Source organism: Mustela lutreola, chromosome 1 (genome assembly GCF_030435805.1).
Source record: "Mustela lutreola isolate mMusLut2 chromosome 1, mMusLut2.pri, whole genome shotgun sequence".
Taxonomy (NCBI): domain Eukaryota; kingdom Metazoa; phylum Chordata; class Mammalia; order Carnivora; family Mustelidae; genus Mustela; species Mustela lutreola.
This window is the reverse complement of record NC_081290.1, coordinates 229437840-229463994: the sequence shown is the minus strand read 5'-3', so window position 1 is coordinate 229463994 and position 26155 is coordinate 229437840.

The following is a 26155-nucleotide window of genomic DNA, read 5'->3' as shown; positions in this document are numbered from 1 at the left end:
GCATTAAGGAGAGTGGGAAATAAATAGAAATATATTACTGCAACATTCCTAAATTAAGTAATTCATTAGCTCCAAGTAGACACTGATAAAGATATGTATATGTACACATATCATGTTCATATGAATATAATAAAGATGCATATTGTAATCTCTAGAGCAACCACTGAAAGTTATGCAAAGAGATGCAGCTAGAAAGCCACTAAAAATGGGATGAAATGGAATATTAAAAAATATCTGGTTAACTCAACAGAAAACCGGAAAGGAGGAACTAAGGAACAAAAAGACATACAGCAAAGTGACAGACTAAAAATATTTCTCTTGAAGATTTATTATTTATTTGAGAGACAGAGAGCATGTGGTGGTGGGGGGGCAAGGGGGAGAGAGAGAGAAAATGTCAAGCAGACTCCCTGGTGAGCATGGAGCCAGACATGGGGCTTGATCCCAGGAGCCTAAGATCATGACCTGAGCCAAAATCAGGAGTCAGACTCTCAACCAACTGAGCCATCCAGGAGTCCCTAACAGAAAAGCATTTCAATCATTACAGTAAATACAAATGGAACAAATATTCTAGTCAAAAGGCAGAGATTGTCAAACTGAGTTAAAAAAAAAAAAAAGGCAAGAACAAATTCCATGGCTCCTAAAAAAGACACACTTTAAGTATAAAGACACAAACAGACTGGGGGAAAAAGGATGGAATGAAACAGACCATGCAAATGGTAAGCATGAGACAGCTGGGGTGGCTATATTAATATCAGATTAAGTAGGCTGGAAAAAGAAGATATCATCAGGCATAAAGAAGTACATTCCAGAATAAGAATAAAAAGCTCAATATATTGAGAAACATAAGAATTACAAAAGTACATTTTAAAAGGGTGCGGTCTATTGCATGTAATTATGCCTCAATAAGGTGGATTTTTAAAAAATGCAATCCCTACCAAAATAACACTGGCATTTTTCACGGAGCTGCAACACATAATCTTAAAACTTATATGGAACCAGAAAAGACCCCCAGATAGCCAAGGTAATGTTGAAAAAGAAAAGCAAAGCTGGAGGCATCACATTTCTCGACTTCAAGCTCTATTACAAAGCTGTAATCATTAAGACAGCATGGTACGGGCACAAAAACAGACACACAGATCAGTGGAACAGAATAGAGAGCCCAGAAATGGACCTTCAACCCTATGATCAACTAATCATCAGCAAAGCAGGAAATAACATCTAATGGAAAAAAATAGTCTCTTCAACAGATGGTGTTGGGAAAATTGGACAGGCACATGTACTTGACCATTTTCTTATACCACACACAAAAATAGACTCAAAATGGATTAAAGACCCCAATGTGAGACATAAATCCATCAAAATCTTAGAAGGGAACACAGGCAGCAACCTCTTTGACCTCGGCTACAACTTCTTGCTTAACACATCTCTGGAGGCAAGGGAAGCAAGGGCAAAATGAACTATTGGGACTTCATGAGGATAAAAAGCTTCTACACAGCAAAGGAAACAGTCGACAAAACTAAAAGGCAACCTATGGAATGGGAGAAGATATTTGTAAATTATTTATCCAATAAAGGGCTAGTATCCAGAATCTATAAAGAACTTCTCAAACTCAACACCCAAAGAAAAAAGATCCAGTTAACAAATCTGCAGAAGATGTAAACAGACATTTCTTCAAAGAAGACATCCAAATGGCCAATAGACACATGAAAAAATGCTCAATATCACTTGGCATCAGGGAAATACAAATCAAAACCACAGTGAGATACCACCTCACACCTGTCAGAATGGCTAAAATTAACCAGCCAGGAAACAACAGGTGTTGGAGAGGATGTGGTGAAAGGGGAACCCTCCTACACTGTTGGTGGGAACACAAGCTGGTGGAGCCACTCTGGAAAATAGCATGGAGTTTCCTCAGAAAGTTAAAAATAGAGCTACCCTATCCAGCAATCTCACTGTAGGTATTTATCCAAAGGATACAACATAGTGATTTGAAGGGACACCTGCTCCCCAATGTTTATAACAGCAATGTCCACAATAACCAAAATATGGAAAGAGTCCAGACGTCCTTCGACTGATGAGTGGCTAAGGATGTGGTGTGTGCGCATGCACACACACACACACACACACACACACACACACACACACAGGAATATTATGCAACCATCCAAAAGAATGAAAACTTACCATTTGCAACAATATGAGTGGAACTAGAGGATATTAAGCTAATCAAAATAAGTCAGAGAAAGACAATTACCATATGATCTCACTGATATGTAGAATTTAAGAGACAAAACAGGATCATAGGGGAAGGGAAGGAAAAATAAAATAAGGTGAAAACAGAGAGGGAGACAAACCAGAAGAGCCTCCCAACTATAGGAAACAAGCTGAGGGTTGCTGGAGGGGAAGGTGAGTGGGGAGATGGGGTGGCTGGGAGATGGACATAAGGTGGGGAGCCCGTGATGTAATGAGCACTGGGTATTATACGCAACTGATGAATCATTAAATTCTACCCCAAAACTCATAATACACTATATGTGAATTAAATTGAATTTAAATTAAAGAAAAAAAAAAAAAAAAGCACAGTGGATGCGGAGGGGGAAGGGCAGAAGGGTAACTTAGGCCAGAATGGAAGTGAGATGGGGCTGTAATGCCAGCAAGAGGCAAGCAGGTTGACGGGAAGGGGTGCTGCTTCAGACTTAGACCTGATCTGTTTAAGGCGCCCGCCTGACTCCCGAGGGTAGAGGTGGGTAGGTGCTGCGGGTGTGGATAAGAGGTTACTGGCCAGTCAGAGAGTGAGTATAGAGTGGGAGGAGAGGGTCAGCCTGAGCTCTGAGGTACATTTAGAGGTGGGAGAAAGAGGAAGAAAGGAACCCTCACATGAGACTAAGAGGACGTGGCTGGAAAGGTGGGAGGGAGGCAGGGAGTCCAGAGGAAAGGGGGTGTGGCCAGTAGTGGTGAAGGTCACTGCCAAGTCAGGCCAGCCGGGTGGGAGGACAGAGCCCTCTTCTCCTGTGAGATTCTTTTCGGGACCACAGGGTGTGGTTGGGGTAGAGAGAGTGGGGCAGCAGGGGAAGGAGTGGAAAGGACCCTCACCCTGAAATCTGCAGACCTGAATCCAAATGCCAGTTCTGTCCTTTACTGGCAAGTGACTTAACCTCTCTGAATGGCAGTGTCATCATCCAGAAATCAGGAAGCACTTGTTTCACCTCAGTGCTCTGGTGAAGAGCTGACGAAATCACTATCCCGAAGGCACAGACAGATGGTCCGGCCTCACTGTCCCCCTGGGCTGGCGAAGGGCACGGGACTGACTTGCCTTGCTCCTGAGTGACTCCTCTCCCTCCTCATTAGGTGAAGCAAATTGTGTTGACTTTATTTACTAACTTCACAAACTCTTCTGAGGAGTAAATGTCACTTGTACCAGAGCCTCACAAAATCCCTGATTGCCAGCACTGGCTGACCCTGACCTCTCTGCTTAGTGGCCCACCTTGTGTGGGGACGTCATGGGCTATAGTCAACGAGCGGCGATGAGCTCTGTGCTGGGCCAGGCCTCAGTCTCCCTGACCGAGACTCCTGGGATGGGCCCAGAGCAGCTGCTCCCCGGGCCTCTGGTTCCCCTGTCCAGCCTCCTCCAGCTCTTTGCCCCCTGACTCTGGTTCTTCTTTGAAGACCCTGCTCTGCCTGGCCTGCCTGCCTGCGCCCCTCCGGGTACCCTGCCTGGCCTCCTGCTGGGCCTCAAAGGGCTACTCAGGGCTGGAGTCTGAGGTGTGGCCTGAGGGTGAGGGGCTTGGGCTCCTGGGCCTGAGGGGGTATGAAGTGCTCCTACAGTCCCCAGAAAGCTGGGAAGCTGCCCCAGCTGGTGACCCCCTGACCTGGCTGGTCCCTGGCCCCATTCAAGTGGCCATATGACCCTGGGTAGGTCCCATCCTTCTCTGGGCCTGTTTTCTAAGAGGTTGAATGGGGCTGCTGAGAAGTTCCCAGGGAAAGGCCTACCCCCTGCTCTCAGATGAGGAGCCCTCTGACCTGCATGGGGGCAGCCCTCCCTGAGCAGGTGCTTATCAGGGACCCCACAGCAGCTCCCAGTGCCTTTCAGAATTAGGGGTTCCCACAATCTGGCTCTCCCACACTGGCATGGTCCACTTCTGGAACCAGCTCTGTGTGACCCTGGGAAGTCACCCAGGTTCCTCCCTCATAGTTCATTTGTATTTTTATAATTTGCAAAGTCCATTAACATCTCTCCTGTCTTTCGAGTCTTGCAATACTGTATATTCTCTGACCTGAGTCATTGTCCCATTTTACAGATAAAGAAACTAAGGCTCAGAGAAGGGTGGTGGGTGGGCGAGGGCTACCCTAGCGGTAAGGGGCACAGTCCACCCAACTCAAAGCCAAAGCCCAGCCTCTCTCTGTCCCTCCCAGGGCCTGGCAGGGGCCTGGGATCCAGCAGGGAGCATTTGAGGGCGTCATTCGGGCTGCTGATGAGAGGAAATGAACTGGCAGAGCTGTTCTTCAACGAGGCATTTTCAGGCTCCAGAACAGATGTGTGTTGCAGGGAGGCGGGGGCCGCGGTCTGGAGAGGCTCAAGCTCCAAGGGTTGCTTGTAGGAAAAGCCTCCCTGTCCTGCCTGGCATGTTGTCCGGGCTCCAGCACTGCAGGGAGCAGAGGGCAGACACCACAGAGCTTGGCAGGGGCTGGGGCGTGAGGGGCAGCCACAGGCCAGAGAGCCCAAGCAAGGAAGGTGTTTACGCAGGAGAGAGACGGGGGGCCTGGCCTTACTGGCCCTCTGCTCAGGGAAACGGCTGCGTCCATCTCACGCACAGGGCCAGGCTGGGAACTGAACAGATGAATTCTGGTCCTGGTTGGGTCTTTAGTCCCCTGTGTTGGTCCTCCCCGGACCTGGCTGTCTCATGGACCACATAGGTTGACATTTCCTGTCCTGTTAGCAGTCCTGGGCTCCTGGGAGCTCAGAGGCAGAGGGCACGGAAGCCTTAGGGGACAGCACCGGGTGCCAAGCTGGCCCTTTCCTCATATCCTCCTCTGCCACAAGGAGAATCTGGCCTCTCTGTCCTTCCACCCAGGGCCAAGGGACTGAGTATGAAGGCCCTTTGTGAACCGTGAGGGCTGAGATGCCCAAAGTTTCATTCCTGAGTGGGGAAGTGGGAAACACTTCCCTGGACCTGCTCCCCAGTCATGCTCAGATTGTATGATGTCTGGGTCCTGGCTGTTTCTTAGTCACCCACCCATCCATCTGTCCATTCAGCAGCCACCAACCCCCACCCCTGGAGCTGTGGGGAAAGCCTAGACAGCAGCAACCTGAACTAGCCTCATGACCCTGCCTAGCACAGGTCTCAGAAATCCTCAGACCCCCCCCCCCCTAGAGATGACCAGTGTTCCCCAGCTCCTCTTTCCAGAGGCCGGAGGGAACCCAAGATGATCTGCTCAGTTCCAGACCTCAGCATCAGACTGCTCCTCCGTACCTCCACTCCGATGTCTGCGCCAGTTTGGGTTTTTCAAGGTTGGAGGGGGTTCAGTGGGAGGGGGGCCAGGCTGTACCCCAGGCTGAGAGCAACACAGCCCCTGCCCAAGAGCGCAGGCTCGGGCCCAGGCAGGGGTGTGGGTCGCGGCGGGTGGGGGTGAGGCCCAGCCCCACTGCTCTCTGCACGATATTATCTCTGGCCTTGGCGCAGCCCTCCAAGCAGGATGCGGCTTTCAACACCTTTCTCCCTTCGGAGGGGCTCGGGGCTTTTCGAGTTTCTCACGACGGGGATGGAGAGCCCTCTTCCCACCCCCCCCACCAAGGCCAACCCCAGCCCAGGGGCAGCCAGTCCTCAGATAGTCACAGCCCCTGATGTGGCAGGGGGAAGGGCCCTGGTGACTGAGAGGGGCAGATCACAGGAATGACCCCCCCTGAGCGTCTCCCCCATCCCTTCCCCTTCTGTTGTCCATAATCCAGGGCGCCTGTTCAAGGAATTCCCCCCCCTCCGCACCCCCGTGTGTTAGTGATTTATTTAGACTCTGCTCACCCCGCCCACCCAGCGGGGGACAGACCTCCTCCCCACCCCCTTGCCCCCTCAGCTGCGTCCCAGGGGCCGTTTCTCATCTCCAGCACAGCAGGCCTGGCCCTGCTCCAGATGGCTCCAGATGGCTCTGCTGGACATTGCACACTTTCAGGGGACCCCGGAATCTCACTTCTGGGGGCCCAGCCAGCCCCCTGATTTTCTGTGGACCCTTCTCAATCCTGGCCTTCCTTCCCAACTGGGGAGGTGACAGGTGACTTTTAAGAGCAAGACGCAGCCTTCTGGATCCTTCAGCCCAGTGTTCCCCATGGAACAGATGGACAGCCAGAGACAGGATGGGAAGGCCGGGAGGCAGGGGGAGGCCCCAGTCTGTATCTAACGAAAAGGCCTCTGGGATTATTGAGGACGTCCCCCCCCACACACACACACACAGGACCTCATCTGATCTGCACCTAAACTCTCGTCAAGAAAGGGACAACATCCCCACTTTACACACAAAAAGGAGGGCTGACCCTGGGCATGTGGCTGGACCAGAGGGCAAGTTTGAAGCCATCTCTCTCCATCTCTCTCGGGCTCATTCAACCTGGGCCTCCAGCTCCCAGGTCAGGTCCCCGCTCTACAGGACCCTCCTCCCCAGTGGAAGCTGGATGGGTGCATAAGTCTGGCGGTCATGAGTGCTCAGGCGGCGCTCTGGGATGTGGGGAAGGGTATGCCTGTCCCCAAGCCTTCTGGGAACATGAAAGCACCTGGGAGGGTATCCATTCCCCAGCCCTTGCCCCTCAGCGCCTCCCATCCCGGTGCGCATTAGGAGGAAGCTGGCCCAGACTCCCACATAGCCATACGGCAAGAGATTTCTTAGATTTCTATGGGTCCATGAGCTTCTCCCCTGCTCCCACAGAAAACTCTTCCTGTTTCTGACCTAGCAGAGTCCCCTCCCTGGATGGCTGCCTCCATTTGCCCCAAGATAACAAGGACTCCAAGCTCTCCCTCTCCTAGCAAAGGGGAGGGGAAGGGTGGGCAGCAGGGAGGACTCTTGGGCCACTGGCCACTCTGGCATTGCCCTGGCCTCTGGGGAACTGGGTGCAGTCCCAAATCGTAGGCAGGCAGCACCCTCACACCCAGACCCCACTGTCTGCTGGGAAGCGCTCCACTGGGAGAGACCCAGTCCTTGTTCTCCTGGTCCCCGTCCCCCTTTGCAGCCTGAGGGTCTCCTCCCATGCATGGCCCTACAGAGGCAACAGGAAGGGACACATGTGGGGAGCTGTGGGCTAGCACATCTGGGGTTGAGTCTGGCCGGGGATAGGTTATAATGGGCTCTGGGTGTCACAAGACCTGATTCTAATCCCAGTGGCCGCAGCTCACAAACCATGTGGCCAAGGACAAAGGCCTTCACCTCTTGGAGCCTGGGTTTCCTCCTCTGGAACAGGGCTGAAAGCCAGGCCTGGCTCACGGCAGTTTTCTGAGGAGTCAATGGGTTAATAGTGCAAAGCACGTGGCCTGGCTACCGGCTCAGAGAAAGCAGGCAATGGATATCGGCAGTGACGGCTGCAATGGCTGCTTACTGACCCCTCTGGGCCATGGTCCTTCCTCACAGGGTGGCCTTCCTGGTTTGGGCTTCGTGGGGTGGCTGGACCCAGCCTCTGTCGCCAGGTCTCTGCAGGGAGCAGGGTCTGTAGGGGGCAGCTGCCCCTTTCCCCTCCATTTCCTAGGCCTTCGAAATGGAGAGAGAAAAAACCCCGCTTGCCCACTGTCTGAAAGGCCATAGGATGGGATGTGAAAGGAAGAAGAATGAAAAATGAGGTCACTACTATACCTGGAATCCGAGCATGACTTTTCTGTGAAGGCCTAGCGAGGGACAGTGACTTGCCCAAGGTCACATGGCAGGGAAGGCTGGGCTGAGGGTGCAAAGTCAGATCTTGTGACTCCAGTGGAAACAGAGTGCCTGCGGAAGTTTCTCGGATGAGGGTCTAATAGCCATAGTGTGGGATCATGGCCTTGACATCTGGATGTGATCCAGCAGGCTGCAGGATACCCTGGGGGATTTGGGCTTTGGGGGAAATCTAGTTGTCAGGCATGGGAGCCCCATCCTGGGAGATGGCAAAGGTGAGGGCGGCCCAGAGATCTGCCCTGTCAAGGGCGTAGCTGTGCAGGTGGGAAGCTGTGGGACAGCTAGGGAAGCGTAATGTCAAGCATAATGTCAATGACAAGCATAATGTCATCCTGGCTGGCTGGCAAGGTCCTTCTTGCTGTACCCATCAATACCTTCTTCCTGACCCTTCCCTAGGGAGTAAAGGGCTGAGGGTGGCTGCTTTCAGGGGACATGAGGGTCAGGGACCCCCATGATCAGACATCACAAAGGCCAGGGTCTCATGGCAGCAGGGCTGGGCCTGGGCCTGTGGACAAAGTCAAGCAGCCCCTCTTGCTGCGGACGGGTAGGCCAGCTGTGTGCGGGCTGGCTCCCAGACCTGGGTGGCCCAGAACGGCCTGCGACAGGTATTCCGGGGCTGATTACTTGCAAGCCGATGACTTTCTCTGGCTAGGCTTGCGAAGGACTTGGGTGGCCGGGACCCCAGGTACCTGTCTGCTATCCATCCAGGTCTGAGATGCAGATAAGGCCGAACCATACCAGCTCCTCAGCAGCTGGGGTCCCTGGCCACAGAGGTGGGGAGAGCCTGGGCAGCACCTGTCTCTCCAGCCAGCCCCTGGGTCTTCCTGAATAGTAGTCTGTCAAGCTAGGGGGAATCATCAGGGAGTAAAAGTCACAGACAGTAAAGTGCTGCCAGGTGTCTCTTATTTCAGGTGTGGGAGGGGAGCAGTGGGCGGGGAGGCTGGCCCTTGGGGAGCTAAGCTGTCTGTGTCCGTGTCCATGGCAACCTCAGCGGCCTGCCTCTCTCTCCTGGGGCAGCCTCCAGCAAGGCAGACAGTCTGGGAGAAGGCTGCTGGGGTCGAGCAGGACAGCTCCCATGTGGCCCTGGCCCCCACGCCCACTTGGCACTGGTGCTGCCATCAGGGGGGCTCCCCGGGGGAGCATTACCCACTTCCCACACCTTGTACTCTCTTTCTGGGCCAGTCCCATGCTGGATGCGGTAGGTTTGGGGGGAGGCCGGGGCCTTGCTCATATTCTCCAAAACCAGGGTTTTAGATCCTGCCTGGGCTGGATACTGGGATCAGGAGGAGGGTCTGACCCAGTCCTCACCCAGGAGGTGCCCCCAGTCTGGGGCCAGACGGAGCCAGGGGGGCTGGTACCTGGCTGAACTCCTCTCGCGTCCCCCGAGCCTGACAAAGGGCTTGTGAAGGGAGTAACTGGCCAACTGAGGCAATGTTGACTGACTCCCCACCCCCATGTTTTTGAGTCCCCTCCAGTTGCAAATTGACCTCCTCATCTTCCCCCGTCCAGCTTTGCTGCATTCTGAGGGAAGTGGAAGAGAAAGGCCCACCTATGCACAGGAGAGCTGGGAAGTGGATGGAGCAGGGAAGGGCCCGAGGGCTGTTTCCCCAGACTGGGTTGTTGGCCCCCGGAAGAAGGGCTGGTAGGAGAGGAGGAGGGAGAGTCCAAAGTGGTCAGTAAAATAGGGCTTCAAAGAGATTTTTACAAACCCCTTTCTCAGGGTAGCAAGAGAAGGAATAGCCCAGTCTCCAGGGACACCTGTCCCTAACCTTGGTTCTTAGACCTAAAGGGAGGAGGAGATCACCAGGGTCCTGGAAAAATGCAGCCGGTAGGCAGAGCCAAGGTCCGGGAGGATGGAGACGCCCTTCCCTCCACACCTTTCCCTCCCTCGTTCTCCGTTCTTCTGCTTAGTTGGTTGGTAGATTTATTCACAGTATGTTGTTAGGGGCCCAGAAGGCTGTTGATGATCTATTAAACCTTGAATCAAGGGCTGATAATCAAGAACCTAGATCAAGACTGGTAACTTCAGAGCCTGAATTCAGAATGCAGATGCCGAGCCTAGACGGAGACTCGGAAGGTGGGTGAGGCCAGCAGCCACCAACTCTTTAGGCTAGTTCTGAAACTTTAAAAAATCCTGCTCCCTTTCAGTAAACACACCATCTCCTGCCATCTTCCAATAGTATTTGAGATTCAGAATGAATTCAACGCTGTCACTCAATGCACATGACAACAACGGGATTTAGAGGTGCCCCCTTTTGATAGGGCCTTCCTGCTCTCCCCACTTTCAGGAAATCAGCAAATGCACTACCCAGAGATCCGCATGGTAGCGCAGGGCGGGGGGTGGTGGGCGGGGGGGGCGTGCGGTGAGACCACAGCTGGCAGACTGGGGCCAGGGGCGGTGGTGGGGGCACGGTGGGGGTGACAGTCCCTTCTTCTCCTGGCCTGGGGGCTGCTGGCTCTCCTCTGCGGTCAAACCCAATCGCTCACACCTCAGTGTGAAATGGCAGCAAATTATCACCCACATCTTTCTATTTTCTGTGGCTTTGGGCTATTTTTGGAGCATGGAGGATGTCTTGGAGTTCAGAGAACTCCAGAGTTACAGTCCTGCGGAAGAGTGGATATTCTGTCAAGGTCGGGTCTCTTTGGCCTGGAGCTCCCAAACATGGCAGGAAGAGCCGCTGTCCTGAGACTCTTGTTCAAGGGCACATCCCTGGGCGTTAACACCATGCATGCCTGTGCGCACGCTGAGCAGCAGGCTTTCAATCCAGGCCCCCCAGCAAGTCCCCCTTCACCCCACAGGGGCTCACTCAGAGCCACAAAACTGGGACAGTGACCCGTAGAGCTGAAAGACAGGGCTCACTGCACAACGTCCAGCATGTCACTATTCCAAACCTGGTTTGTGCATTTCTTGGTTTCTTTTAGAAAAGGGTGTAACAACAAAGGAAGAGGTGGTGACCCGTCAGGACCTCTGAGACGCTGTGGGGGACTTCTGAGGAGGGGTCGGGAGTTCCCATCACGGTTCTCGGGAGTTCTGAGAAGGTCTGTGGACGGCGTGTGTGAAGGAAAAGGGGGAGCCAGACTCCCCGGGAAGCGGGCCTGTGGGCTCCAGCTGGCAGCCTGGCCATCCTGGCCATGTGAGGGGTGGGGGCCCTGAGCTAACCCCCACCCACCATGGGGTGGGGTGGTAGGAGCACAAATGGAGGCCCGGCTGTGGGTTTCCTTCCCACCAGGACTCTCCTGGTCAAGTTCACTGTGAAGCAAGGAGGTGAGACGTCCGGCCCGCCCTGGGAACCCCACGGGAGCCCAATTATTTACTGGAAACAGTGAGGGATGAATTCTTGGCGGCTTCAGTCCGTGCAAATCAGAGACACGACTGAGCTCAAGTCTGGTTTTGATCAGTTCCAACCGAACAGACGGCTTGTTAAATCTGAGCTGAAGAGGCCTTCTCTCTGAAACCCTCGGCAGCCCTCCCCATTCTACCTCAGGGCTGGAAGGCCTCTTGGAGAGCAGTGAATCCAAGCCACCCATTTTACAGATGGGGAGACGGAGGCCTGAAGAAGCCCCTCCAAGGTCACGGTGGTTGCTGTGGGTCTGAGAGGGCCAAGCCAGGCCAGGTAGACCAGTGGCTCTGGAGCCCTCCAAGTAGATCTGGAGGCACAATCCCGGGGTTCCAGACCGTCTTTCTCCCTTCCAGTTTCTACATTTTTTCCCCCATTTAATCTGGGTGCTTCCACCATGTTTCCTTGGATACACCCTCTCCTTGGTCGTTGAGGACGCAGGGCAGGAGGAGACCCAGGCAGAAGAGATCTCTGGCCTCCATGTCCTCATCTGTAAAATGGGTTATCCCCATGTGGGCACCGAATTCCATGATGCAGGCCAAGCCCCACCCAGTTTGGTGCCCACCAGGTGCTCTTTGAGGACCAGAATCTGCTTCCTGGAGCCTCATTCTCAAGCACTTCCCAGCTCCACTCTCCTGAGGCGTGGGCCACCAGCTGGGGTCAATGAGGTGACCCAGCCCTGGCCTAGCTGTCAGCCTCATCTTTACAGCCCTTTGATCCACCACCAGCTCCAGTGGCTGGAGCCTGGGCTGGCAGGCTCGGGCAGTGATCGATGCCCCTTCCCGCTGTCCCGCTGAGAAACACATGTCCACTGACGCAGGTCCTGGGGCCTCTATCTGGCATCCGAAAACCCCCAGCCTTGCCCCGTCAGAGCTCCTTTGCTCACACCCAGCCCTGCTGTCCCTCTAACTCCTTTATCTTTTCCATTACCCCCAATCTCTGCTCCTGCTATCTCCTCCTCCTGCAGAGCCCTCCAAGCCAGAGTCAAGTTCACAGCTCCTGGTCTAGTTCACAATAGCTTTCATGTGTGGCCCCTCATTTTATCCCCCACCACAACCGCAATGAGAGAGGCAGAGGCCATTGGGATGGCCCCAACCTTACAGAGGGAGCCACGAAGCCTGGTGAGACAAGGTCATTGATGAGCAGGGATTGGAGTCCTGAACTGTCTGCTCACAGACCACGGAGCTTGGCCAAGAGGATTCTAGAGGCTCAGAAAGTCCCAGAGTAAGGGGACTGGAAGTTGCCTGGGGAGGGGTTTGCATCCAATCCAAGCTTCAGAGGAATTCTCACTCAGAATCTTAGAGCAGGGAAATGCGTTGCCTAGAAAGACTCTTGGTGGTTGTCGAGCCTACCCATCAAAGTCCCCAGTAGCCTGCAGCACCTGCTTGAATACCCTCAGGGACAGTGGGCTCTCTTCCTTAAATTTGGGGCAGCCTCTGCCCATATGGGACAGCTCTAACCAGAGGAATATCTTTCCACCCATGTTGCTGATCACCCTATGACTTCTTGTGGCCTCTTAGGAACTGGAGACAGTGGCCAAGGCCCCCTGAGACCTCTTCCTCCTGGCACGATCCTTGCGGCCACCGTGAGGGGCTGTGGAAACCCCAGGCGACCTTTGGCTGCCCTTATCTCCCCAGGGGTCCCGGCACCAGCGGCTCCTTCCAAGCACTGATTAACAGCTGGGACGCACCTGGCTGGCAGATGTCCGCTCCTCCTTGGCCCCGGCGGATCCCGTGTGCGCGTGCACACGGCCCTGCATCTGTGTGTGTGTGCAGCTGTGTGTGCCTGTGTGTGTGGGTGTGTGTGCGCACACTTGTGTGAGGTTGTGCTGGAAGTAGGGGGAGCACCAATGGGGGCCTGGGGGTGGAAATAGCCATGTGGGGGCTCCCAGCTGGACCCTGGGAAATATGCCCCCATCTGCATCAGACCCCAGAACCCTGAGAAGTGCCCTCAGAGCAGGTCATCAGCGAGGCTCTGGGGATGTGGGGGAGCCTCGTGAACATTCTCTTGTGGCATAGGGACTGGTCAGCCCGAAGCTTGTCCTCCAGGGAGACTGACTTGTGGGGAGACCGAGTCTGACTCGGGAGGATGCAGGAGGGAGGGGCGTCTGCTTCCAGCAAAGTGAGCCTGGTGCCAGGGTTAAAGCAGGGGTGCAGCGTGGTGCTGGCTGTCAGCCCACACTCCACCTCCCAGAGTCTGGTTTGGGGTTCAGAGAAAGGGGCACTAGTTCCCCCAGGTGTTAGTAAACACTATGTCTGTGGCCCTGGGGAGTTGAGATCAAAATCCCCGTTCTAAGGAAGAAGAAAACAGGAAGCAGAGAACCCAGCCAAGGTCCCTGAGGAGGCCTGGCTCCTAAACCAACCTTCGTCTGGCATGGGACTCTGGGTAGACACTGGCCTGTGCCTGGATGGCTGGGTGACCGGGTGGCTGGGGTGGGGAGGAGGGCCCAGCAGGGTCTGGCTGCCCTGCACACCGGTGTCCCCTTCTCTGCGCTCAGCTTGACATGTCCTAGCAGACTCTGGCTGGGAGGAGGTCAGTCTGTGGGAGGGCATCTGGGAGCAATTTGATAATTAGGCAAGAGGCCTTGACAAGCAGCCTCTGTGGGGTCCACTAGGGGGTCCTGGGGAGGCTGCAGTGAGGTTGGCTGCCCGCCAAACCCCACCCTCACCAATCCTCCACTGCCCTCCTGCCCACACCCTGCCATTTCCCAACAGTCCCTTCTACAGCGCCCCCCAGGTCCCTGTATCTCCCCAACAGCTCTGAGGGGACAAGGTGGGGCTTCGTCTCTCTTCAGCCTCAGGCCCCTTGGCTGGACTCCTCTGCACCCTCTGAGGCTGACCCTGCCGTGGGCCAGAGGAGAATAAAAGGTCCAGAGAGGGCAGCAGTCTGTCCAAGGCCACACAGTGAGGCAGGGAAGAGCCAGAGCTGGGTTCAGGCAGCTCCGTCTGCTGGGGTGTGGGGAGAGTAGAGCCCCTGCAAACTCAGAGCAGGCTGGGCTCCCAGGGATGACATGGCCCTCTCCGTTCTCACCTGCCACATAACTGGGGTGCCCTGAAAGAGGGAGGGTGCTGGGGGCAGCCTGCTCTCCCTTGCTAAGAGAGGCTGGGGGCTGGAGGAACTGAAGCTGGAGAGAAAGCTGGGAGCCCACAATTAGAGCAGGAAAGGCCACAAGGAGCAGACAAATGTTAAGGATTAGCCTCTCATTGCCCTCAACTCTGGAAAAGAAGGGGACTCAAATCGGGGGGTGGCAGGGCTGGGTGGCAGGCAGATATCATCTCCATCCTCCTAGAACTCTAGAATTCTGGAATCCCAGGATGGCCCAGACTGGGCAACCCATCACCCATCTTTGGCCTCCATTGTCCCGACTCCCCCTGTTCCCTGGAGCAGCCCTGTCCCTTGCTGCCCTTCGCCCCCATCAGAAAGGAAAAGAAAAACGTGAGTATGTCCGGGGAGGGCCCATCCTCGGGGGGCTGTGCCCTGTTGCCGGAGGTGGCCAATGGGGGCTTCGGCAGGGGGTTCCCGTTGGGGAGACTCCAGGGACCTGCCACTGGGGCTCGAGCCTGGGAGCCGCTAGTGCTCCCCAGTGCTGGGCTGAGTCCTGCACGGGCCCTCCATGAGCACACATGCCTCAAGCATCCCATGTGTCCTCACAAGTGGCATCAAGTGACCTAGCTGTAAGCCGAGGCTTATACTACGCAGGAGGTGACAGGTCAGTAAGCCCCTCGGATCCTGGAAGCCATGATTCCCCACCCCCTTGGTACCACCCTGCTTCTCAGCCTCTGTGTGACCCATGCCCCGTGATGGCCAAGCTGGAAATGAGGTGTCCTGTGCATGGGAACTTAAGGACATGTGAGGGGGCAGAGAATTTGATGTAGACTCTGACAGTGGGTAGCGGAAGGAAGGGCAGGCCTGGAGGAGGGTTGGGTCTGAACAGAGGTATGATGGCTTCCGGGTCCAAGGCAAGTGTGGGAAATGATGGGGTGACACATGGCAGGGAGGTACGGGTGGGAGAGGTCCGCTGAGCCCACTGGCCAGGACTTCAGTGCAAGCTGAGAAGTGGGTCTTACTTGGAGGCCCACCTCTCGTATATGGCAGGTGCCTTCTTCGTGACGCTGCCTCAGCACCGCTCGGAGCCCTACATAGGATGGGTGCTCCCCAAATCCCCCAGCAGGTCCAGACAAGGGCGGATCCTCCTCCCGGGGGGTTTCTGGGAAGCCCTGGGGTCTTGTTCAAAGAGCCCATTAGCCCACTTCCAGGTAAAAACCATTTGGTGATGACTGTGCCCGAACTCACCAGCTTGGGGGTGGAGGGGTTCTTCTCTCTCTCTGCCTGCCTCTGCTCCTGTGATAGCTCCAAACAATCCCAGACACCTCTAGCACGGCCTGGAGCTTTCGACACCCCAGGCAAGGAGAGGCAGCCTGGGGAGAAGGCGGCCCCCTGCTGTGAGCACACCAGCCCACCTCACCCCCTCACCCCCCAGTGGATGGGCGGTGGGGGTGTAGGGGGCTGCGGATAGGACTTGAGTGTTTCCCAGCCTTCATCTGGTAGCCAGATCCTTTAGCTGCGTGGGGTCGAAACTTCTCTCCTGAACCCCACTCCTGGCCCGGGGCAATACAAGTGCCCTGGTCTCGTGGGCCTGGCCTTTGGAGCGCTGGGGCCAGCCGGCTAGCATCTGGAGCCAAGGACCACAGGCTCAGCTAGAGCCCAGCGGCCAGGGAAGCGCTCACCCATGGAGGTGATGTTGCATCTGTCCTCCGTGCCCCCCTCTTTGGGTGTCAGAGTGATTTATGGGCTGAGAGGAGATGCTGAGAGGAGAGCCTGGGGCAACACAAGCAGTCTCAGGGCGTGGTCATCCTCAGGCCTCCCCAGCCGCCACCCTGCCACAGACTGAGGAAGAGAAAGGGCCTCAGGGCCATGCAACCTCTGGCAGGTCCCTTCTCTCTCTGGGCCTCCACTGCCTTTTTGAATGGGTCTGAAAACCAACCTCAGATGATGGAATGGATTGCCAGAAGGAGCAAGTGAGCTGCTGGACACCAAGCTGCCCGCTCAGAGCCTGGCCCGGGCACAAGGGGGTTGCCTCGTACCTTTGCTCCCAAGCCTGGGGTGGCACATGGGCTCCCCGTCTTCCCCTGCTCCCCTACCTTCGCATCTGCCCTACCTCTTCCCTCCCTCCCTCCAGCCCTGGGGGCCTTGTCTACAATGCCCCCCCCCACCGACCCGGGCCCCACATGGCTTGTGCCCCCACCCCCACTTCTGTTGGCAGGCCTCTGGTCAACCTAAATAAAACAGAATCCTTCCTTGTCCTTAATATTTGCCACCACCCAATTAAAAAAAAAAAAGAAAGAAAGAAATCCAGGTTTTAGTTGTTTATTTTTGTCCTTCCCAACCAGAACATCAGTTCTAGGAAGGCAGAGATTGTTGCCTCTTGTTTGCTGTGGAATCGCTGGGCCCGTGCCTGGAACAAAATAGATGCCCAGTAAACGTGGGCAGATGGGAAGGAGGGAGGGAGGAAGGAGAGCCGGCAGTAGGACTCTGGAACAGGGAAGGCGTGGCTTGGGCCAGCCAGGGAACACCCTGAGGGAAGTGGCACCACGGTGGGCATTTGCCAGGTGGTAGAGGAAGGCACTGTCGTTTGGGGTCCAACGAAACGCCTGAGGACAGGCATGGACATGAAACATGAACATGAACGTGGGAATACAAGAAAACCAGATGCTGGAGAAGAAGGGAGGGCCGGCCAGGAGGAACCGTGGGGTAGGCGAAATAACAGAAATCTTCATGACGGTAACATAACTTTTTAAAGATTAGGGGTCGTTTAAAAGAAAGGATACCACAGAAGTCTTAACGAAAACCCTGTAGACAGAGTAGGAAGCACACTTGTCAGCCACGCCATAACTTGTACAATGGCTGTGATTAAGGTGAAGGTTAGTCCCAAACTTCCCATGAACTACAGCAGTACAGAGACAGGAGGACACTGGCCAAAGTCACCCGGCTGATAAGGGATGAAACTAGGAACCATCCAGACTTTGGAGGCTAAGCTTTGGGAGGGGTAACCACGGGGGTGGGGGGGGCAGGACTAAGGGTGGCATTGAGGAGGGTGTGGTGATGGGCAGCAGTCTGGAGTGGGGAAAAAAGCACCTGTGTAGGAGAGCTTCCAGGGGGCAGCGTCCCTCTCCAGGGCAGTGGCGCGTGCTGCTAGGGGCCTCACCCCAGAAACCCTAGGCAATGAAGTCTCAAGCGTGGGTAGAGCAGGGCTTCCCAGGCCTTCTGGCTCATACCAGGGAGGCAGAACCTCTTCCTAGACAGGACAGGAAGGACCTGGTGTGTGCCTAGATGGAAGGAAAGGTGTGCCAGGGAAAAGACTGACTTGTGCTAAGCCCTGCGGAGCACCAGCCTGTGTAATGGAGAGGGGACAGGAGCAGAGAGGTGGATGAACTTGGCTAATACTAAGGATTCCCACCAAGTCGGCCTGGCCCTAGTGAGCTCAGAGACTTGTGGGAAGCTGGCTCCCCCAGCTCGGGGAGGGGAGAGCTCACATCCTCCCACTCAGCCCTGTGAGGGGTGGCCTGAACCCTCAGCGGATTCAGGTGGCAACCAGGGCCTGTATGCCCAAGTCTCACTTTCCTATTCTGTGAAACGGGCCATGGGGAAGTGGTGGTGGGGAGGGGCAGGTCGGTGACACCCTGGCTATGCAGGGACCCAGGCAGGGGCTGGGACCACCATTCCTGGGGCTTCAGGGACAACCAGAGGGTGGAGCTGGGGCCCCAGAGTGAGGGACACTGCAACTTTGACCCAAGGACCGCTGAACTCAAGGGGCTGCCTCTGCTCCATTTCCCCCCACGGGGGGAAACTGAGACCCCAGGGCAGGGACCTACCTATTCAGGGCCCACCGTGGGGCAGGAACGGTGGGGACAGCCCAGGGCCTGGTTCCCAGAGATGATCTAAACAGCTAGACTCAGTTTAGAAGATGCAGCCCTGATCCCTGATGCAACCAAACCTCTTGTTGCTCTTCTTGTCATCTCAGTGTCCATGGAGGCCTCCCCTGGGCCTGAGTATTGATGTAGACCAGTTGGGGGAGGTGGTCCAGAAGCAGGACCACACAGGGTGACAAGGCCTGTCCCGGGGGGAGCCCAGAGGCTCTGGGTACCATTTGGAGCCCTCTATGCCTGGAGGAGTTGGGCAGGGCTTCCCAGAGACAGAGGGTGTTGCAGGATCAAAGAAGTTTCCCAGCCACCTAGGGACAGTCAGGAGAGATGGCCTGGACTTGGCTGGAAGATGTGCAAGGAGATGGCCTGTGGGAGGCTGTGGGGCTCGGGGCAGCTGTGAGAATGATCAGAGGGCATGTGTGCATGTGGGTATGGAGAGGAGCAAACTGGGAGAGGAGGCTCTAGTGGGGTCAGAGGCGAGGTCAGTGCAGCCCTCCATGGCAGGCTGAGAGCTCGGATGTATCCTGCAGGCCTTGGGGCGCCACAGACTGTTAAGCAGGAGTGCTGAGTCAGGGTCCCCAGCAGAACTTCCTCTGGGAGGGCTGGTTAAAACAGCCATTGCCCAGCCCCACGTCCCCAGAGCATGTGATTCTGTAGAACTGGACTGAGGCCTGCACATTTGGGTTTCTAACCCCTGGGGTAGGGAAAGGCTGGGCTTCCCAACTCTGCGGACAGGCACCCAGAGTGGCTCAGGACTGGGGGCTGAGGAAAGGGAAGTTTGAGGTCTCAAAGGACCCACAGGAACCCAGATCTGGGTGTCAGGCTGCAGCCAGGCCTGAGGCCAGGTGCAAGTGTTTGGCGGGAGAGGGAAAGGGGAGGCCCCTGGGGCTCGACAGATCCCTGCCCTGACCTGGGGGTATGCCTCCTGTGTAGGCCCAGCTGTCCTGAGACATAGCTCTGCAGTGTGGGCTTCCACCTCCTGGAAGCTTCAGGCCCAGGTCCAGGAGAGCCATGAGACCAGGACCTGAGCCTAGCCCCCCAAGGTTCTCTGTCACCCTAATCCTCTCACACTCCTCAGAGCCCGGGTGTCCCATCTCAAATGGCGATAGTAATTCCTGCCTTCCAGAGCTGTTGCAGGTGCTGGAGGGGTAGGGGGTGGGTAGGAAAGCTCTGTGGGAGCTGCACGCCCCCACCCCCCACCCAACACACATGAATTGCTATCACTACCAATATTCCAGGGATGGGACACTTAGCAAGAAAATGTAATGCCTTCACCCACAGCAATAATGTATGGTATTCCAGGCTCCATAATAAATTTGTGCAAAGAAAACATTTGTGATGAGGGCCCTTGGATGTGCAAAGTGAGGGGTGGCTAGGGGCTCACAGCTACCGGTGTTGTGGTGTTGTAGCTCCTGGCGTGGGGCCTGGGGAAGGGCCACCAAGAGCTGGGATCTGAGCCCTGCTCCCTTCCGCACAGACTAAATATTTGGGCTTCCCCGTCCCCGGCCTGGCAGCCTGGCGGGACCCAGGACCCCCTGTGGAGTGGCCACTCTGGGCTTTTGGAGCTGCAGCGGGGGAGGGCCCTCGGGGGTGGTGGAGATGGATCACAGAAGGCCCTGCTTGCACTAGCCAGCCCCTCAAAGGACAGAGCACTGCCCGAGGAGAAGCTGCCTCAGACACGGTGAAACCTGGGACAGCCCTGCCATTGTGGGCCTCAGTTTCTCCATCTGTGGAGTGGGAGTGGGGCAGGAGTGCTGAACAGGCTGATGACTTCCAAGGCCCCTTCTGCCTTCCTGGTGACAGTGGCCTCTCTGAGCCTCCTTCCACCCACCCCACCATAGTCCCTGACGGAGTCAGCCCTCTGTGAGCCCTGGGTAGGGCGCCTACAGAACCAGACAATCCCTTCTGAGCAGGGCAGCAGGTAGATCCAGTGACGACACAGCTGGAGGTCTTTTAGCAATGATGGAAGGCTTTGGAAGAACTCTACTTCCCAGTTTGACACTTTGCAGGGGAGGGCCCAGCTCATGTGAAAAGCCTCCAAACGCCACTTATATTCTCCCTCCTCCCCCAAATAAGAAAAAAGCCCCTGCCTGGCATTGTGGTAGGGCTGAGAAGGAGGCCAGGAGTGGGGAGCTCGTGGCCACAGCCTGTTGGCTGCAGCTTTGAGGGTGGAGTCTCATGAGAAGGTGTCAAATCCCAGAAGAACGATCTTCTGGCAAATATTTACAAGGCCTCGACTCTGCCACAGGCTGTCCCGAGCCCTTGACCTCACCCATGTCTCTCAACATCCTGAAGGGGGGGGGGACTATGATTGTCCCCATTTTACAGATGAAGAAACTGAGGCACATGAGATGCCACAGTCCCACAGGAATGAAATGGTGGGGCCGATCCTTAGTGTGGCTCCTGAGTCCCCTCCAATGAGTTGTTTGTGTAGGAATAACGGTGTGACAGACTTCCGGGGCCACGTGGCAGATCAGGCTATCAGGACGTGTGGGTGCCATGGCGCCCCGTGTGTAAGAAGCCCCCAGTCAGTGCTGGCCGTTGCTCATCATGGCCGGAGGGGCTCAGACTAGGTATCCATGTCCCAAGGCACGTGAGAGTCTAGGAATCTGATTCTGAGACAGTCAGCCTTCCCGCAGCGCCCCCTTTGGGACCTTCCTCTGGGAGAGAGTGTCCAGCCTCAAGCAGCCAGGCGCCTCCCCACCCAAGAAGCCAGGTCATGAGGCAGACAGTGAGCCTGGGTCTAGGGACTTGATGTGGGGAAAGGCCTTCCTGGAGCCCGCAGCCTCCTGGGGAAAGAGTGAGGGGACGCCTGTGTGTTCCGGAGGCCACAGGCTTTCAGGGCCTCATCAAGTAGCTGGACAAACCTCTCTCCCGGATGCCAGCCCAGCTGTCAGAGGAGCAGTGTGTGAGGGCATAGCTGGGCTTCCAGGCTGCACAGCCCTCCTCACAGCCTCCTGTGGACGCCCCCCTCCCCAGCCCACACACCCAGAGCTGGGCTTTTCCCATAATCCCAAGGCCCTGAGAGCATGTCTCCTGAAGGAGAAACCTTGCTCTCCAAGTTTCTGAGCCCCTGTCACATGCCCGCTCAACCTGGGAGTCCTCCAGTGTACCCAGGCACTGCTTCTAGTCCTTCCAGGTCCCCTATAGGGATGCTCTGACTCCCTCCCCACCCCCTGGTCCCAGGCTCCCAGCTCACTTTGCTCCTCCCATGTCTGGAGACTGAGGGCTGGAGCCACATTGGTCTTGGCTCTGATTCCCCCGTGCCTGGCAGAGTGGAGCTCAGGACAGTGCTCTGTGGAGGTTTGTTGACTGACTGACTGAATTCTGATTTGATAACAATGGCTGCCAATAAATAACTCTTGCCATCTGATGGGCCAAGTGTTTGCTGTGCCTTACCTAGCTTGAGCCTCACAATAATTCAAACAGGTGGGTGTTGTCCTTCATGACACTTTATAGATGAACGAACTGAGGCTCAAAAAGGAAGAGGTGTCTGCCAGGTGCCACAGTCGGTGAGGGCAAAGCCAGGAGTCAGGCAGGCCTAGTGGGGAGTGAAGTCATGCTCCGAACCACAGCAGTGCTCCTACCTCCTCCTGGGGCAGAGTCCTCCCTCTGCCCCCAGCAGGTGTGTCTTCTGGGAACTGGGGCTGGCCTTCCTGTGTCGCCCTCAACCAGCACAGAAAGAGAAGCACGGAGCCCAGATTCAGGGAAGCTCTGGGGAGGGAAAGATCTCCTTACACGGTCCCATGGCCAAGCCCTGGCTGGGTGGTCCAGCCCCATGAGGGGCTCCATGCTCTGTGCTAAAGTCAGGATGAGCCTGTGCTCACCCCCATTTTATAGCTGAGGTAATGGCATCTTGGGAGCTGAGACTTGTCCAGGGTCACCTGGTTTGTAGGAGTGGTGGCTTGGATGAAACCCTGGCTGTGTGACTCTAAATGGCCATCTCCCTGCCTGTTCCATGGTTGTCACCTCCTGCATAGCTTGTATGTTCTGGAAACATACAGAGAGGGTAGTGGAGTGTCTGCCATGTGGACGTGGACATGTGTTGGGGTGGGAGGGAGGCTGTATGTGTGCTGGAGGTGGTGATATCTGTTTTCCTTGGCTTCAGAAATGGATTTTAGACCTAGCCTGGGCTTTGGCACAGTCAGCAGCTGCCATCCTTGGCCCATTCCTGAGAATCCAGGACCCATCACTGGTGACGATGGGGTCTCTGCTTGTGGGAAGAAGAGCTCTCAGGGACAGCCGGAGGGAAGGGCAGCAACTGTCAGGAAGAGAATGACCCCCCCAAACTGACACCTGAGGGGTAGAAGGGCTGCTAGGGGATCTCGCTTGGTGCACGTCAGATGAGCTCCTTCACACGCCAGCAGGGAGAGCATCAGACAAGTGGCCTGTCCCCAGAAGCTGGCTTTGGGGATGATGGTTACCTATCCTTTTATCTGGAAGCATCCAGAGCCACAGTCTGCTGCAAGCAGGCTTCTGCCTGCCAGCTCTACCTTCCCTTGGTCAGATGTGCTCTTGGGGGAGAAGAAGGACGATCTATGCCCTAGAAAAATCACCAGGACACTCCCACGTCACGTGGAGGAAAACAAAGCCATAGTCTTAGGTTCTTTAGATTCTAGACATGCTAGACTCTGAGCAACCCAGAGTCCTGAGCTCCCAGGACCATGGAATGTTTTGGGTGGTGGGCCAGAATCTAAGAAAAGCTGAATCAGGATCTTGAGTTAGGAAGTGCCTTAAGGGCAGGGCATCAATGGGCTGGGGGGCCTGCCCCTCCCAGACACCCGCCCGATCCCCAGCCCCTGCAAGCAAGGCACACTTTTATGGATGCAAAGACACTAGAGACATAAACACTTGGGCTTTAACTACAGCTGTGCCCCTGTCCAGGACCTCTGGGGCCTGGGCCTCTGGAAATTCTGTCCTCATCTGCCAGCCCCGAGGACCAGCCTGGATGGGGTATCTGGGATGGTGTGATCTGCCACCTCTGCCACCCCCCACACCCGTATCCCAGGCTTCCAGCCCCCCACCCCTGGAGCCTGGCAGGTGAAGCAATGGGGACTGAGGGGCCGATAAGGAGAATGTCTTCAGCAGCCCTAGGCCCACAGAGCCAAGCGGATATTGATCTGGTCTATGGGAGCAAAGGGACCCATTAAACAGGCTGCTGTTAAATCGCTCTGCCTGAAGCCAGCCATCTCTGCGGGTGGGCGGGGGACATGGCAGGCAGGCGGTGGCTAGACCAGCTTGTGGCTAGCACCCTGGTGGGGGTGGTCTTGGACACCCTGGCTCTAAAGAGCCCAGGGCCTAAGGCAGCCTGGTGCCCACAGGCCCCTGAGCTCCAGCCATACCCTGCTTCCTGGCCTCTTCCCAGCAAACCAGGTGCTGCTGTGCCTTTGCTCACACAGACTCCTCCCCTTGGCCATTTCCTCCAGCTCTTGAAATCCTCCTCAGCAGACCCAGTGCAAACAGCACTTCCTCCATGAAGTCTTCCAGGTTTTCTACTCCCTATTCCTGACACTTTGAGAGAGGTAGGTTTTCCCTCCCCAGATCCCCAAAGCCCCCAGATGGGCCCCGGTTGTCCTCTGACTGTAGTCCTCCCTGCCACACTAACTAGGAGTTGTGGGCCCACTCAAGGGGGACACATGTGCTTCAGCTGCTCACACATCCCACCGCCCACAGATGCAGCATGGGAGTCCAGGCACCAGGTGATGGCGCTGAGCTCCTCAGCTGGGGAGAACAGCGCTGGAAAGTGTTGGCTGAGCTGCGGCCTGATGGCCATGGCTGGGAGCTCCTGAAACCCGCACCCGGCCAGTCGTCCCTAGTCCCTGTGACAGGTATTAAGAACTGCTCGGTCTCCTCTCCCTCCTGTGCGATGCCCTATCTGCCACTCTGGTTCACAGTCAATACCCATTCCCAGCCAGAGGCCACCTCCATCCCTCAGATGCCCATCACAGACTTGCAGCCAGGGAGTTCTGGGCCTTGAACCTCTGCTCTGCTGCCCCTTGCGGTTCCATAACCCTGGGTCTCAGTTTCCTCATCAGTAAATTAGAGATACTGGGCTCTACCTTTCAAAATGGTGAGCTTTATATGAGACAATTATTGCACATGCCCAGAGAGGGCCAGTGGCTGCCTGGAGTCACACAGTAAGAGAGTGGAAAATATGCCGGGATTCCTGTCTCCCAGCCCCAAACTCCCTCTACCCCATCTAGTCTCCCTTGGTCCGGGGCTCCCAGCTGGGGCCTGCATCCTGTTGGAGGCCTGCTCTGTGTAACCTGGCAGCTGGTCACCATGACCTGAGGAACAACAGACCATCAGCCTAGCTCCGGGCTGCGCCCAGGCCCCCCTTGCTTGTTTCTCCGGCCTGACCTGGCCTCCCCAGGGGCCCTTATCTGTCCATTCTCTCCTTTCCCACCAACCTAATCTCTCCCTCTTTTCGGGAGTTCCTGTTTCCTCTCTGCCGCCTTCTTGTCTCCCTCCTCAGGCCCTGACTCTCCTATGTCTCCAGCCAACCTCCCACACTTGGTTCAGAAGCCTTCTCAGAGTGGCTGGTCTTGTCATCCTCTGGGAGCCTCCCTCCCCTGCAGGCCTTCTGGGCATCACAGAGCCCAATCTGGGCCTGTGCTCCTCTTAGGCAGGAGGGAGGAGGCCAAGTGTGGCAGTCCCGCTGGTGGCCAGTGTCCTGACTCCCACAGGTCCATACCTGGCCTTTTTAAATTCTCGGGGTTGGCAACTGGTTCAGGGACCTCTACAGTTCTTCCAAGGCAATGGTTTGAAGATTTCTACTCCAAAAGTCCAAGGTACCAAGATTTTATGGCTCAAAATCTCTGCCCACAATGAGATCCTGAGGCCCTAGAGAGCCAAGGTTCTGGGATTCACACTGGAGGCCCCGCCCCTGTCCCACGGGCAGTCTTTGGGCTGCTATGACTGCTCTTCCTGGGCAGTCCAGAGTAAGGGCTCCTGAGAAGGGGGCGGGGTCTGGTGGCAGACACACCAGGGCCCCGGAGTCCTGCACTACATGGACCTGCCCTGAGATCAGGGGCCAGCCACCTCCTCGCAGAGCCCTGCCTTCCTCCCCTGCCAGGCAGAGATAACCATGCCCACCTGGGGCTTGCTGTCAACAAGACTTGGGACAGTGTCTTTGGACTTGCACACAGGAAGAGTGCAATGGATAGGTTTGCGATCACCCTGAGAATCACTCTGGGCCCTTAGTCTGATTTCTTCATTTGCTTGTCCTGGTTAAGGTCCAAAGTACACCCCCAAATCCAACATTTCTGAGGCATGAGCTCAGCCCCAGGTGTGCCACTCCCAGATCCCGGGGCCCCACAGGTGCACTGGGCTGGTCCCTGCTCACCAAGAGGCCCCAAATGGGTGGGGGAGGCAGACACAGACACAACACAGACCTGTACTACAACTCGGCTCAATGCAACATCCCAGAGGAGCACAAGTCAGAGAAGGCTTCCCGGAGGAGAGGGCCAGTCAGCTTGGCCTTGAAGGAAGATCAGACAGTGGCTGGCCACAGTGAGTATGTATGTGATGGCTGTTTTTATGGTTCAGAGGGTTGCAGGGATCCTGAGAAGGGACAGATCCCTTCCACCCAGGATGCTAGAGAAGGCTTGGCAGAGATGGCCACAACAGCTTAACAGGACTCCAGCAGGGAAAGCTCCATTCCAGGCCCGTCAAGCACAGCAGATACCCAGAGGCAGGCCCAGCAGTCAGGTTTCTGCACCCACAAGTGCATGCGTGATCTACCTTTGGCTGGAGCGGGGGCGGAGGGATGCCTGGGAAGTTGCAGAAAATGTGCCTGGAAGAGTGACCTATGTGACCTGGGGGAGAGGCCCTGGATGCCGAGCCAGGGAACTGGGGACTGGTTTTGCCGGCTGCGCAGAGCAGGGGCAGCTGTGGGCCTGGAAGACAGCCATGTTCCAGGGACTTGTTCAATGCAGAGTGAGTTTTCTGCAGAGATACTGGCAAGAGCCTCTCCGTGGGATGCCCACAACCCCA